A 16,704-nucleotide genomic window follows, 5' to 3' on the forward strand; every position below is an offset into this window, starting at 1 on the left:
TCTGCTCCTGCACATCAGATGCCTTGTGTGTTCGGGAGCACATGGAAAAATGCAAGCCAAAGAGGAAGCAAGTCCTTCAACTTGGCTCAAATGCAGTTTTCAATGCTTAACCTTTTTAAATGGCATCAGCATTGCACCACAATTAGTTTTTAATATATCACTGCCTAAATCCATGAAACTTCATTCCAAGTATTATTTGCTGTAGAAAACATCTTATGATGACCTGCCACCACAGCTTTAATACATTCACATCTGAAATTCATATGTATCTGAAATACATTCTAGGATTAATTAATTTATTAATTATCATTAAATACCATAGTCAACTATTTTCATCATATTGTCAATGGCCTGTGTACACAAGCTAGGGAGTACACACTCCTTGTCTGAGGTAACACTGTTTTGCATAAATCACAGTTAGGCAATAATCCCAGTGAATAATAACTAGAATTCACTGTACAGCACATTCGTCTTAGGGAAGATTAGAGCAACCAGGGTGAGAAAAAAACTCCAAGATCAAAGATCTTGCATGTGCTGGTAGCAGAGGCTGGCAGAGGAGAAATACAATGAACCCAAAAGGTACAAGCGACTAAATTTACCATCAGTTCTTGTAAGCAATATATGATTGCTTACAATGTATGTAAAACTCCACTGGAGACATGTTTGAAGCATATGAGGAAATGGGGAGAGGGAAAGCTTCACATTAGGTGAATCTTCCTGGGCCAGGCTTTGTTTTTCACAAAGGCAGCTAGAAGTGTTGGAAGTGAGCTGTGGAACAGCCCTTCTTACCAGAAAAACATACAGCAAAACAATGTTTCTCACTCTCTTATTGAAAAGAAACTACAAACCACAATTCCTCCTCAAGGCTTCCTAGCAGGGCAGTGGGAGCTCCTTTTCTCCTGCTCAGTTTAGCAAAACATGCAGGAAAGGGAGGTGATAATCCCCTGGCGACATTTCACTTAACACTTCTCTGGGAGGCAATAATTCCTGTGTGCCACAGGAACCAGAGTAATGGAAGCAGGCTCTGTTTCAGAGAAGTCTGTTAATGTACTTGCAGCACATAGAGGATATTATTATGAGCTTAATCCAACTTTTGACGAAAGCACTGTAAAGCTCTTAAAAGGCCTTGGTGACATTAGGCACTTCAGAGCAGGTGCTGTTTGGCAACCCTAAACAATGAGAGGCTCCAAACCAAAGGAAATCCATGCCTGACCCAGGGACCAGATGTACACATGGATTCCACACACTGAGGGTAAGTGAGCCACATCTACCATCCCATACCCTCAGGGTGAAGGCAGCAGTTTTGGCTTCAGTAAATAAGCAGACATAAGCATGTAGACACAAACGTAAAAGTAATAAAGGCTCACATTGGAGCTTTTCTATATTAGGGCTGTACAACAAATTTCATGTGCTAATTCACAAGAGAAGGCTGGGAGCATAAAAACTGGGGAACTGAGCCCTATCCCTTCCTTTTTTTGATCACTTATTTCCTCCCTAGACATCCCTTGGCACATCCACCTTGTAGGCACAGGTTCTCTCCATCTTCTTTGTGTACCTACCTAAGTTTTCTTCCAAGTTGGTTTCTCTTCACCACCAGTAACAGCAGTGCTTACTGCAGCCCACATGCTAGCATTTTATACATTTTTACAGCCCTTATACATTTTTAAGGGCTGTTGTGGACTAAGACATGTTTTATGAAGAGATAGAGAAAATAAGAGAGAGCGGGAAAATTGAGCTAAACAGGGATTAAAGTGTTAGAATATCCATACAAAAATGTATCTGTAAATTATGGCCTTGCTATTTTTAGCTACCATTTCAGAAAGAGCAATAATGATGGATACCACCTTTGCACCTCAACTTCTCAAAGGCAACTTGTCCTCACGACTTTGCCACTGCTGCATGAATAGGAGATGCTCTCTAAGCAGACAAGGAAGGCAGAGCAGCTCTGCATGGGACTGAGCCCAGTGATTTAGCTGCAGAGCTGCCACTCATTTTGCCATGTTGCTGTAGAGAAGCTAATTAGCCCCACTGAGAGTCAAGCTTTATTAGCCTGAGTGCATGTTTGTTAACCTTGTCTCACCATCAGGGACAACACTTGGCCAGCACAGGACAAGGGTCTCTGCACAGATGCCTGCACACAGACACGCCACATGTTCTGGGTCTGTCCCTGGTGCAGTGTTCTGCCCCAGTATCTCCAGTGCCATGGGCATGTGGGGAAAGTGGGGGCATGATTCACCCTGCTCCCCATTTCTTTCCCACTACTTCTCCCACATGCAAACATTGCAGAGGGCCTGCGCCAGTTCAGCAGAAACAGCATTCTGCCCTACAGCTGCTGCCCACCATAGCAGTAACCATATACACTTCTGGGACAGCAGTGCAACTTCAGCTTTGGCACTAAGCTGATGCTTATTCTCAGGAAACACTGTCACCAAGTATTTGGCACCTCCACTCCTGCTGCTCCAACTGCACTTCAGGCCCGAAGTGCCAAAGTTACTTACTACAAGCAGAACTGAGGAAACCTGGTGGTGGACCACTCCTTGAGGTATCTTGTTCTGAACCTGCCTCTCCACATAGGATGTAGGAGGCTACACACGCATGACAAAGCACCAAAGGTGCTCAAGCTTGTGGAATTGCTCAGGGGCTGCAACTGCCTGATTCTGGAGCAAATGTGGATGTGCATGGAGATTACGTCAGATGATGACTTTAGGCTCTCACCCTACAAAGGGAGAAAGCAAAACAACATCATCAATCTGAAGAGAAGAAAATAAGGGAAACAATTTGGTCAGAACCACACAGAATTGCAGGCCAGAGACAGGAATCAAAGCTGCCTTGAGTCCTTACTTCTTGTATTACAATCCCAGCTCTCCTGCTCTAAGCATCCTTTTGGTTACTACTGAGAATATCAACTAAAGTTGTGCGTCATCTTTAACAGAAATTCCTCAGATGACCCAGGGCATTGGGAATGAGTTCCTTATGCCTTTTGGCTGGACCCCACGAGCTCATTTCAGTTGTGGAGCATTTCTGAAGTCTGTTGCCCTTCTGTACTGAAACAGCCACACAGATCAGGACCTGGGCAGAAAATTCTCTCCATGGCACCCTAAGCCTCCAGGACTGCCCATGGCCTGCCTTCTCCAGCCATCCCTGGGCTTGGATGAGCACATCTCTGCAGTGACTCTAACAGGCACACACTGTCTCTATGGCAATGAGAGACAGGAAGAGCCTGGGAAAGATGCTGCAGAAAGGACTGTCTGGCACCAGGAGGAGACAGCAGAATGTGCAGGAGACCAGAGGGAAACATTCCCTGCAGGCTTAGGAAAGTGATGTGGCCACGGGATGACAACAAAGGACCCAAAGGAAAATAGCAATAAGTGTCAGCTTGCTTCAAGTCAGGTTTTCCTTACCATTAATATTTTCATTACTTTTTATTTATAATGGATTAAATTTTAACCACGCAGTACTGTAAAAAGTGCTTACTGCACACCACCCAGCTCAATCTCCATCAGGCTCCTGAAAACTGTGAAATGTAACCTTTCCAGCTTTCTAGTGCAGAACTGCACTGCATGTTATGTACTTTGCTGTGGCACAGGAAGGGTTATTTTGAAATAACAAGTACTGCATAAGAGTACTTTCAGGTGCTCTCTGTATTTGTGTCAGGCTTTTCCCTCTTTGGAAGAACTGCAGTTAAAAAGCATTATATTAGCATAAAAACCATATTTAACTAAAAACATAACTGCTATTATAACTGATGATTCAGAACAGGAAAGGAAAGAAGTAAGACTTCTAATTCACTCTTACCTATTTATTGTTTCCTTTTTAACACTTCATTCAGACAAGAGCAATGAAATGGCCTTGCCAGGCTCAGTCTCTGTTTATAGCTACCTTTCAGTTCTCAGGTACTAGTGCCTTCTTGCCTCATACACAAGAACAAGAAGGATGTTTAAAAATTTACATGTTTTAATTTTGTCAGGATTTGACGTGTCACCAGAAAAAATGCAATAAAAGTCTACAAGTTTTTGCTTCTCCTATAGACCAAACTACTGATCATGATCAACACAATATGACAGGGATTATTAGTCACATTAATTGTTACAATTCATACTCACAAATTGGTTTTAATCCTGCATGAAACTATTTGCTTTCAAAATCCAAAACAGAAAGGTCAATATTTTACTTAAATCCCTAAAAAGAAGTTATCTACAAAAGCTGCTGAATTTTGTCTCTTTAATTTCAGGGAGCAGATTAAGAAATGGGGCAAATTTTCACTTGCACCAAGTAAATTAAGAAGAAATGCAGCGTGTATTTGCAGGCTTATTTACCTGTGCTGTACCCCTACTGCATGCTTTTTCACAGCCACCTATTCTCTACAAGTGGGTAGGAGTTAGGGAGAAAGTGGGAAGAATGAAATATTGGGACAAGAAGTAAATAATCCTGAAATCACTGGAGAATAGTATAGTATAGGTAGTATATTCAAGTTCCACATGTGTGTGTAAACAAAAGAGCGGGACTTACATATAAATCTGCATATGGTATATGGGACTTCTGAAACAACTCCCTGAGACATATATTGCTGCCCTACTGCTGTGCTTTTCAAAACCCACATCTTTTCTGAAAGAGAAAATGTCTGCACCTAGCAGATTCTAACTTTGTGTGGGTGTGTAACTGACTTGGTTACCAAAGAAACTAGTTCATGTTCTACACCACTGAAAACTAATATTACTATCAGAACAAATAATTGGAAGGAGAGGAAAGGAGAGGGAAAGGGGGGAAAAAAGAGAGAGAGAGAATTACTGCACTGCAGATTTGTAACAACCAATTAATGGCCAGGGAGAGAAATGCCATAGCCTCTGTCACAAAATTTTCAGTTTCCCTACACCGACCAAACAAGCCTTTGCTTTCAACGCAAATATTTCAAACCCAAGCCTACACTGCTGTGTTCACGCACCACTGCACTGCCTACACGACGTGTTTTCTGCATAAGTGAAGGAAAGTTGCAGACATCTTGTACTGTTGCCAAGACACTCTGACACTTGCTCAGAGACACTCTGCTGCTGCCGCTGCTGCTCGGGAATCCTCTGACTCCCGCACTCCAGAGCCGCACCTGGGCCCTCCCCGGCTGCTGGCACCTTCTGCCTTGCTTTTCCATCTGTGGAAGGTGAACAAAACCCCAAAGCGCAGAACCGGACCATTTCTTTGGGGCAGAAATACTCTATTACTTCATGCTCGCTATGCTGGCAGGGTAACACCCATATGCTTAACCCAGCCTGGCGCCAGCACCACCAGCTGCTTTTTCAGGGATTTTTGGCCGGTTTTCCCAAAGTGCCACACCAGTGCTCTAGGTGGCTGCCCGTGTCCGGCGGCAGCTCCTGCGCGGTGCCGCGTCCCGGCGGGGCGAGGCGGGAGCGCCCGGCAGCGCTGCCCGACACCGCCGCCCCGCGGCCCCGCCGCCTCCCGGGCTGCCCGGAGCGCCGGGAGCCGCTCGGAGCGCCCGGGAGCCCGGAGGACCCGGAGTGCCACGGGAGCCCGGAGGTGCCTGGAGTGCCCCGGGGAGCCCGGAGCGCCCGGAGCGCCGGCAGCCGCCCGCGCCTCCCTTCCCGCTGCCCGTCCCGCCTTCCCCTCTCCTCCCGCGGGCGAACGCGCGGGGCCGCGGGGAAGGCGGCAGAGGAGCGGTGGGAGCCTACAGCGGGTCTGAGGCGAGGGGAAAAGTGAAACAGGACAGAGCAACAAAGAGAGGAATACTCGGGATCTGACAGGGACGCAGGACGCAACTGCACCTTGTGCAGCTGCCCGGCAGAGGTGGGGATACGGCCCCGTCATTTGGACCAGCGAGGCTCTTTCCAAGAACTGGAGGCAAAGGGACCCCCACAACATCACAGTCAGTGTAAATGGAAGGCACTCTTTTCCTTATAAGAACTAATCTACTCTTTTTTTTTTTTTCTTTTTTTTTTTTTTTTTTTTTTCAGGTAATCCTGTTTACAGTCTGTGGCTGATGCATCAGCGGGCTGGTGGCATCCCCAAAGAACACTGAAAGCAGCAGAGACTCAGCAGTGGCAAATGGGAAGAAATTACAAAGCTTTACCAAGAGACACTGGAGCTTAGCAGCAACTCTCGACCCTGAACAACACCTTACTGAAGGTTTCCCTTTTTCATTACCTTTTTTCTCACACCTGTGAGTTTGATTGTGCCAAAGCCTAGCCATTCTTTGTATCCTACTCCCTTTCCTCTGTCAAGCTGCAGCCAGTTTCACCTTTGTCCAGGCCATGCCATGCCACCTGGACCTCTGGCTACAGATCAGTGACCCAGGGATTAGTGTCACTTACCTTGATTTTCTCTTTCACTCAGAGGATCTTCCAGCCCTGACAAGAAGACAGATAACAAATTTCAGAAGCCAAAGCTGAGTTCACCCACCTTACTGCAGCTGTTCTCCACTCAAGCCCTTTCCTCCCATACTTTTACCCAGACAAAACTCTGCTTCTCAGCTCTCAAATATGAGTCTTCAGGCAGCCAGACATAGCAGTGAGAGGCAAGGACAAAGTCTGATGTGCAAGAGGGTGTACAGCTATGTAACTCTCGAGTCTGTTCTTTAAATCATCTTTCCTCTCATTCCAGTCACAACAACATTCCAGCACCTACAGCAAAAGACACAGGGTCTGGCCTCCAGGGAACAGACTCATTCCACATGCAGCTCTGATTCCTTCTTTAATTGACCCTGGACACCTAAAAATGAATGGCTTAATTCTAAAAAAAAAGCTGATGCGTCAGCATGCAAGTAAAATGTATATTTACACTAAGGCCAAATTAATGTCATTTTGGGACCTGAATTTAGGTCCCAAACAGAACATTTCAGTGCCTGACTCTGCAATAGGAATGCTCTTTAATACATAGCTGCATATAAATTCTGAATAGGGCTGGGGGTGGGGGCAAATGTCTCTAAAACAAATGGCTTCCCACCCCCAACATGAGTCCCTGAATGCATTATTATCACAGGACTCATTGAGAGATCTGAAGACCTAATATACAGGCTTTGACCTCACAAGCTGAGAAGGAAACTTTTCAAGGAAGAATAAAACACTCCCTTTATTGTGATTGTCACTAGTCTTCTGTGGCAACAGAAGAGACACAGAAACACAAAGAGGGTGATGTGTGGTGATGGGGAAAGACATTTCTCCCTGTTCATTTTCCATGCCTGTAAGTAATGTGTTCCTCAAGACCAGGATTCATCCTCTCACTGTTTTATCCCACCTGCTGGTCCCAGTTCCCCTCTGCACCATTATTCTCCATTAACTGCCTAAGATTTCTGTATTTTCATGCACCTCTCTTCCTCTCCATTTCAGTCAGGCTAATTCACCTTCCATCATATCAGAGAAGGATGCATTAAAAGAAAAAGAAAAAGAAACCCAGGAAAACAATCTCCCTCAACTTCACAGAATTGCCAGGGACCAGAGCAGCCCCTGGCTTCCAAAAAAAGCAATTGCAAAGCCCCAGACTGAGCATGCTAAATACAGTGTGGTTTAAGCAGCCATCTCTTAGGAACCATCTGCTTAGCATGTGCAAATAGTGACTTTGGAGATTATTATGATTTACCGAAATTTGGAAGAATTTTACAGGAACAGCAAGAGAAGGCTCTAAGTACTACTGTGACATAAGTATTACAGAATAATGAAACATTGATTTTAGTTTTAGGAATAGAATTCATCTCCCATTAACCAAAATGTAAGCTTGCAGCAGCCCTGAGGGAAAAAAAAATTACTCTTAATGATTTCCTCAAATGTACAGTAAATTTCATTGAAATATAGAACAGTCTTTCCTTGTATGATACTCCCATGCAGTCAAAATAAAGTGTGTGCTTTCAGGTGCAAAGCCAAACTCAATTAGTATTATACACAAACCAGAATATACCCTGAATGCTGATCAGAGGCAGGCTGATGATTCATACTGCCATGGTCTGCACATTCGGATTTGCAAGGAAAGCCAGTGTACAGCTTGATAAGGGGTTTTGATCCAAAAATAGGCACAGATGTGATTTTAAACATTTGCCTTAGAAAATTAGGTTTAGACACTCTTCTGTAATTGTGTGTCATCTAATGCTGATGGGCACTTACCCAGGTAGAACACCAGCTCCTCAATTAGAATGTAAAGCAATATGTAACATTTACAGTAGTGTAATTCTATATTCATGAGCAGAAAGAGCTGCTTGGAATGCAGCTTTCATAGAAAGCAAGCCAGAAAACCCTATAAAGATCAAACATGCATCATACAGGAGGATAATTCTCTGCTTCTCTTTTTATCCCAGAAACATCAGGAACAATTGGAAAATCAAGCCAGTCCTATGAAAAGTATGTAAGAGACAAAGGAATACGATGTTTTCTTATTTTCAATACACATCTGCTTAATTATCTGATGGTTTTGAACTGAAAATGCATGCCTTAGGGATAACTGACCTCTCTCAAAGACTGTATGCATTTCACCTGCTCAATAAAGGTACACCTGTGACTTACTGATACAGCACTGTACAATCCATGCTTTGTCATGAGAGACTTTTAGTGCTTAAAAATAAAAACAGGCAGACTGTTGTCTTACCCTAAATACAGTACTCTGAGAAACCTTCTACTGTCCTGCATATTCTTCACATGGCAGTGTGGGGTAAGCAAGTAATGGGACATTTTAGGAGTCATTTTAATATCGTTGTGGTATGTATTTAGTGAACATGTGTTAACATAAGGGGTGTTAGAATGTCAAATCCCTTGCATTATGATAATGTAGCTACTCTGTTTTGTCTGTTGCTCTGCTTCCTAAAGGTCCTAAGAAGCTCCTCTTCTATTTTTCTCCTGATTATAGCCAGTCCCTGGCTTCATCCACAGGTACTTACAGCAATGCAGGGGAAGGATGTGTTTGTGACAGATAGAAAGGACAGCAGCACAGAGGTACAGCAGCACAGAGGTACTTCCAAACTGCTGACAAACACATCCCTGGTGCGTTTTTCTGGTGTTTGTTGAGAAAGCACTGGTGCAAGGCTGTAACAATGGCAATTTGGGATCCATGTTTGTCGGAAGTTAAAAATGGGCTGGTTAAAGAATAGGTAAAACTCACTTTCTGCGGTGTCAACAACTTTCTCTTTACAATTCATTCTATTACTTGGCTCATGACAAAATTTTAAAACAGTTGATAAAACATAACAAAGTGTAATGTTAAGAATGATCTTACAGTAAGGGTTCTGAATAAAACTCTGCACTGGTTTATCATACTATATTACCTAAATGCTGTTCAATTGCTGATTATGGTCATTCCAGTCCCTGTAAGAGGCACACAACCTTTATCAACCCAGTTTTAAAGATGGGCAAACTGAGGCAAGGAGAGAATAACAGTGAGTTGCCTACAGCAACACAGCAGTTGTAGAACCTGATTCCAGCAGCTTTCAGTCCTTGGCCTGTCATCTATGCTGCATCCTATAAATGATGCAAAACCCCTGTGATATTGTCTAAAATCCACTCAATTTGATACCAGTCCATAAAGACATTCTGAAAGACTGGAGAAAAATTACAGGGTTTTTTAAAATGTCCTTTACTGAAGGTCTCTTACTTTATAGCCAACAACACTGTCAATATGACTCAATATGCAATCTAGATGCAGGTGGAATAATGTGACAGAGCAGTATGAAGACAATTCTGAGTCAGTGTGCTGTCCCAAAGCTGTACATCTGTAATATATATTTAGATAATTGTTTTTACTAATAGCTTTAGAGACACAAAGCCTAGCCAAAGGCTGTAAAGGGGATGTAAGTTAGAATATAAAGAAGTAAAGCAGGGGAGAAAAGGGTTGATCAGGCCTGTCTACACAACTTGGCTGCTCTGCCAGGGACTTCCATCAAACCCACATTTTCTCTTGAAAGAGAAAGTAGATGAGCTAAGTAGGAGCTGTTCATGTGCTCAGTAATGAGACTCTTTACATCACAAATCACAGGCTATTTTTCTTATATTTCATCAGAGGTGGAAGTGTGACATCTAACCTATTCTTTGCCCATATCTTAGAGTCACAGAAAATAATGCCGTCTGACAGAGTCCTCAAAGATTCCTAGTCCATTCTTCTACACCAAAGTGGCATTAGCAATCCCATTTATGTCACACCTTTTACTTTTATACAGCTTAACCCCACCAGTACAGGAAATTCTGCACCTTCTCAAGTGACCCTCCTGCTCCACACTACTATTAGAAAAGTGTCACCATCAAAAAGCATTTTTAATATCCAACTCAAACGTCTCTGGCTTTTATTTAAGCCTATGTAAATATATATAAAATATATATATATATAAATAAGCATTTACATATATTCCATATACATAGTGTATGTGTGTGCCTTCACATATACATGTGCATTTATGTGTGCATATGCATGTATTCATTCCTAAATCTGAAATCAGATGCTAACCTATTTTGATAGCTCCATGTGTTTTCTTCTGCTTTCACTTGCAACCTACTTCTTTTGCCCATTTTTGTATGAAGGCATATAAACAAAAAAGAAACACTCACACTATTCTAGGAGTTACACTCTGCCAAAAATCCCAGGATCTCCAGACATATTTACTAAACTCCAAGTTAATGTTTTGTTTTATACTAAACCTTGTCTCTTAAAGCAGTGCTTTACCTTTAAAATAGAGATTTTATACACTTAACTGTGATAGTTAAACTAAAAATACCTATTTTTCAAAAATAATTTATCCACAAATGAAACTTCTTTTCCATTTTGGTCCCTTGAACTGTGAATATTATAATTCCTTTTCTAGCAGTATTCCAATATCAGAATAATCAGGGTTATTCCAACAAGAACTTAGAATTGAACACCCAGGGTAACACATACATCAATGCTCTTCGTTGGCTCACAGACATTTTTCCCAAATAATATATTGTTTAAGTCTGTCCTCTTCTTTAGACAAATTTATGTTCTTGACAAAATTTGTGCATTTTCTATTTCTTTAGAAAGCTGCATCGTCCAGTTATCTAATACAACTGCATTCAGTTAACATCAACCAGACAAAGACACCAAGCAGATTTATTGTGTTGTCGTCTGCTTGTTTTGTTTCTTAAAATCTAGTATGAAAGCTGTAAATTGACTCGTCTGCTTACATTAGCTGTAACATTTCAGGACATCAGGACCATTCAGACCGCATTTCAAAACAAGAACTTAATCTATCTTTCTGCAAGGAAGGACTCTTTTTTATCAGGCCATTATTATTTATGATGAAGGAAGGACCTTCCCCTAGGTCTGGCAGAAGTGTCAGCAGACATTCTTTTAAAATAAACAGGGGAGAGGCCATGAATAATAGTCTGGTCAATCACAAATATCAGACAGTCGAGTCAAAAACACAGCCAGAGACCCAAAGGTTTCAGCTTAAGAAGCAAATCTGGATCTAACAAAATTTAGGGGAACTCAAACAAAAGCAGAGCTGTGGTTTTGTGCAGCCTATGCCAATATGGAAGGGAACAGATTCATCCTTCCCCTCTATTGAGCTTTCATTCAAGCAGAGGAGTGGAAAAAAAAAAAGGGGGGGAAAGGCAAAAAGAAAAGAAAAAAAAAAAAGCACAGGCTCATTGCCTCCCTGTTAAATTCCAGGGTTTTTTTCTAATCTATTCATATTAATGGTACAATTGGGGATTTCCTGTTTCTGTATCATCACTGCCAGGAGCAGCCTAATGGAGCATCTCAGAGACAGACTACAGTTCCAGCCACACAGGGCACTTTCCTCCTTTTATTGCACTCTGTAGAAGATGTCACACATGCTTTCTCTTAGCAGTCCTCATGAATCAACAAAGAGCTGCCGAAGAGTGACCACCAGGGCACTTGGGAGAGAATCAGGTGCCAGCTGTCAAAGTATTTCTTGGTGATTTACATCATTTACGTATATCTCTCTTTCCACTTGGAGGAACAGGCCAGAGAGGAGCATTTACATGTTTGCATTTTACAGGACAGACTGCAAAGAAGAGATGTTGTCATGCAGGAGCAGGAGGGAAGATTTCTTTCCTTTCAGCAGATGCAAAAAGATATTTCAGTTCCTGTGATTTCTCCCAAGATCTGCATTAGCAAGTCCAATGTGTGGAGTGTGTGTGTGCTCATGCCCAGTGCACGTCAGGGCACTGGGAGTGAAATGTCAAAGGGCAAGCCCAGCCATAGCTCCTCCTCATCTTTGTCCCTCTCTTCCCTCCCATTTGGTGAACATTTGGGGCTTACACACACTGAAGAAAAACTTCCAACATGACTGATTTTGTCAGTAGCCTGTTTCAGGGAGTTAAGAAATCAGCCATCTTAAATTCCAGCAATGAAATCTGTGGATGCAGTTTGCAAAAAGTGAGGCCATCCCTTGGCAGGGTACTGCTTCCTGGTTCCTACGCTGGGTTAAAAAGGCAGCTCTTCTTGAGACAGCCCCATCCTTCATGACCCAAAGGACTTGTGTAGAGAGGGAATACACAGGCTGTGATGCTGCTTTGTTCCTCTATTTAATTTCTTCTTTCTCTGGTTGCACAGTTTAAAAAGTCACTTTAGTTTTGGGGTTCTTAAGCTCTAATCCTGCTGTTTGAACCCATGATGCCCCACTCCTCAGTCCCAGCCAAAAGAAGGTGGGACTGAGGAGAGAAAAAGAGGCAAGTGAATTTTCACTGATTAAATATAAACTAACTGCACTGAGACCAGCTTTCAATTTTCCAAGGTTACTTCTAGAAAGCCCTTTTTAGTATAAGAAAATTGCCATCCTTCTGGGAGAAATGCAGCACATAAGAGCAAAAAGAGTGATACTTTTGTATAATATCCCTACTGTGATGGAAGCCAGGCTGGAAACAAGGTGGGTGCCTCCTTCTGCTTCACATTTCTGATAACTGCAAATGGACAAAAGTTGCAAGTTGAGAGGATCCCTCACCAATCAGCAATGAGAGATTAACTTTATCATTAACCTCATCTGTGCCCTCACCAATTTAATTGGCATTGGCCCAGGTCTCAGACCTGAGGCCAAGAAATATAGAGCAGAGTTTGGTCGGGTGATGCAATGAGAGCTGCTCCTCTCCCCAGCCATCCTGGACTGGCTACATGTTGTCTTGATCCTTTGGCACAAAGCACAGGGTCTTTCCATCTCACCAGCAAGACTTTCAGCCAGTATAAATGAGCATAACATAACCAATGTCAACAAGAAAGGTTTTGCAAACCTTAAGAGTCTAACGATAATTATTAAACTCTCCTTGAAATTTTTCTTTTTAGTTCCCTTTAAAAAAAAGTCTTTGCTACCCATCTCCTCACTGTGGGTAACCTCCTTCTCTCCAAGCTCCAGCTGGAACCTGCATTACACTTTTCTCAGTGCCCTGTTGCAAAAAACACTCCCCATTCGCAGCACTAAATCCCCTGCACATGCTCCTAAAATACCTTCTGTGGTTCCTCATGCCTAACTAAACAATGCAGAATCCTGATTCTCTGCATACCTCCCACAGCCATCCCAGCTGCTCATGACACCTTTTCTTTCCCCTAGGCCCTCTTCACTCATCTGAAGCTACTCATCAGGAATGCCCTCCTCCATCACTTCTCTCAGTTTTTTCTTTCATTGGACCACTTTTGGGGAGTTAGGAGAAAGTTATTTTAAATAAAACCTTGACAACTTCTTTCTCTCACATTAGTTTTAAAACTTCACATTGTAACAAGATTTGAGCAGATGCATAAAGATATGCTCATTTCTGGATGTTCAAGCCCTCTGGCCTGGGCTGAGGGTTGTTTGAACCCACCAAGGCCTTCAGGCCCTGGGAATGACACCATGGCCTCATGCTAATCCACATGATCTGTTTGACCTTGAGAGCTTCTGAGTGTGGGTCAAGGCAGTCTTTCTGCAAGGATCTGAGAGTCAACAAATGCTCCCCAGCAGACAAATCTGCTCTTGAGAGCAGACCCGAACCCTGTGCAGATGCTGCCTTCAAGTCACATCTTCCCCATCTCCCTTTTATACTCTGTCCCCAAAAGCAGCTACCCTGAGGCGTTTGCTTTGAAAGGACATAATCATATTGTTCCCCCCTCATTATCCCTATTCCCAGCATCTGCACCTCATTGTACGGTCATCTCTTCCCGTCATTCTCTCTTAATTTAGTTTGGAAACTCTCTGGAGCAATGAGACATCATTATCTATTTTGTAAAGCGCCATTCAGAGCCGTAGCAGAGTGGCACACATACGTGACAGAAATCCTACCCTTCCATTTTGCTCCAAGAGAAATGCAGAGCAGGGTAACGCTCAGCGCTCAGTGGCAGCACGTGCTGCCAGCTTTCCCCTGCAACAGAGGCCAGAGCTCACCAGGCTTTGGTCTTCACAGAGTGCTGTGGGAGGCGTCCTGCTGTTCCACTCCTGACAACCACGCTCCCACAGAACGCATTTTGATGGCAATTCCTGGCACGCTCAGGAACAAGGTGATTTCACCACCTGCAAAGTCAGCAGTATGCAGGTTTCCCTGCTGGTTTGGGAACATCCACAGGGTGCTTGCAGCATTGCAATGTACTCAGTGCAGTTCCAGAACACACAGCTGATCTCTGACACGTCCAGTAGCATATGTCAACATCCCCCTTATATTCATTCCCCTACAGACAACCCCACAGTCAAAGGAAGGGCAATTCCTTGGGCCAAAGAGAGTAAGAATTTTGTGGAGTGAAATCCTATGGCTCTTCTTGGAAAGACATAATTTCCAGTGCAGCTAACAGTGCAGCCTGATGCTGGTTACAACAGGCAGTAAAACTGAGACTGCTCTGGGAAGACAGAGGAACATGCAGCAGAATTGCTGATGCATCAGTTTTTTCCTCTATGCTCCTGCAAAAATGCATATATATCGTTAATGGTTGGGTTCAATTATGTCAAATGATTCTTTGAGTCTTCCTGGGGTCACCTATAGCTTTCCCAAAGTTAATGTGCTGAGAACTGGGCTAGATGTCAATTCCTCAAACTAGTTTTCCTGAGATACCCTGGAGAACTGTGAATTGGCCACTGGATGGTTACTGAAACAATTAATAATCTCCCTTCCTTTTTAATAATGATAAAATATCTTTAATGGAGACCCAAAAAAACCAGCACAGCTGATACTGCCTGCAGCAATGACAAAAGTTCTTTACTTGTTGCTAACGATGTAGAGCACTAGGCACATCCCGACGTTCCCTCGACACACACAGAGGTGAGTAAGCCTGTGTTCAGATCTGTGTACAGCCATGGCAGTGAGGGGAAAAGTGCTGGACTGGGAGCCAAGAGACCTGGGTTCTGAGCCTGAACTAATAGTGCATGGTCACCTAAACTCAGGTCTAGTCCTCTCCCACGTCTGTCCTTCTGATTCTGTGTCCACCTTTAAAATGCTCTTTACAATATATTCAAATTAGATTCTCTTTCTTAACCTTATGTAGGACTGATACAAGCAGTAGGGACCCACGTCTGTGGTAGTGGAACCAAGCAGGGGCATGATTGTGTTACAAACCCTGGCATCCCTGGACTGGGCACTGTAGATGCAGCTGCACTGCCCTCACAGGCAGATCACTCATGGAGTGATTCCTGATCTTGGGCAGGAAACCCAGAAGAATCACGAGATGCTGGTTCTGACCTTGGCCATGCTCAATCAAGCCACTCGCTCGCCATGTTCCAAGTGAAACATGGAAAGAGTTTAGCATTCAAGCTGTGTGACCTAGCAGTGAGGAGACGGGAATGATGTCAAGGGTTTGTGCATGAAGCGCCCATGACAAAACATCAGCTTAGGTCAGACACTACCGAAATGTAAAAGGGAGAATGACTGTCAGCCTACCAACAACCAGAACAGGGAGCCACTGCTGTTTTATGCAGCAATACATGTAACAGCTGTCGAACAGAAACGTCCTATTCTCAGATTTGTAAAACCACCAGCCTGGGTAGTAACTGCACTTTCATTACCAACACCTTTGGATTGGGAAGTAGCAGCCTGGGCCAGATAACAGCGCCAGGAAGCAACGTGCCCAAATATGCCAACAGCCAGAGCTCTTGTGCTCGTTCCTGCTATTTAGATACAACTTGTGTTTAAAAACGAGGCCGTGCCCCCGAATCCTGTCCGGTCATACCTACACACAGGTGGGCACGCCGCCGGGGCGGCCGGTTCGCGCTGAGGGGAGCGGCAGCGCTCCCTGGGCGCGGCGCGGTGCCGGCAGGTGCCGGGGCTACCCCCGCGGGCCACTGCCGGGGCAGCCCGGGGCGGCTCCGCAGACGGTGCCGGGTGGCCGGGACCGTGAGCCGGGCAGGGACAGCCTCGCCGCCGGCACCCGCTTTCCCTAATGGGCATGTGCGGCTCTCGCACATGCCCACTCGGCCGCGCGGGGCCGGCGGGCTGTGCCGCGCCGCGCTGCCGGCGCCGCCGCGGTAGCCGTGCGGCGGGACCGCGGGGCGCGCCGTCGGGCACCCCGGGACGCGACCCGCCCCCGCCGCCGGGGGAAGCGCCCGGACGTTTCTGGCGGCGGGTCCCCGCAACAAAACCCCCCACGAAACACACCCACCTCCCCACTCCACGGGGGGCGGCCGTTCCACGGCCCGCCCGTCGGGGCCGGGGACAGCCTGCGCTGCCCCGCCGTCCCGGGGGCGGCGGTGCCGGCGGCGGCGGGCGGGGCCGGGCGGGGCGGGGCGCGCCGCGGCGTCCCGAGCGCGGCCGGCGGGCGGGCGGCCCCGGCGGGAGGCGCGGCGCTGCGCCCGCCGCC

The 16,704-nt window shown here is 44.9% G+C and overlaps 1 long non-coding RNA gene across 3 annotated transcripts in view; it reads right to left on the minus strand.

The window, feature by feature from the left end:
- Nucleotides 1-6,540, minus strand: part of LOC140684913 (uncharacterized) — a 46,350-nt gene extending 39,810 nt beyond the window's left edge. For all 3 annotated transcript variants that reach the window (XR_012057888.1, XR_012057887.1, XR_012057889.1), the window contains exon 1: nucleotides 6,406-6,540. This is a non-coding gene — a long non-coding RNA (uncharacterized lncRNA). The remainder of the gene's footprint in view (nucleotides 1-6,405) is intronic.
- Between the last annotated feature and the right edge of the window lie 10,164 nt (nucleotides 6,541-16,704).

This window comes from Taeniopygia guttata, chromosome 1 (genome assembly GCF_048771995.1).
Source record: "Taeniopygia guttata chromosome 1, bTaeGut7.mat, whole genome shotgun sequence".
Classification (NCBI taxonomy): domain Eukaryota; kingdom Metazoa; phylum Chordata; class Aves; order Passeriformes; family Estrildidae; genus Taeniopygia; species Taeniopygia guttata.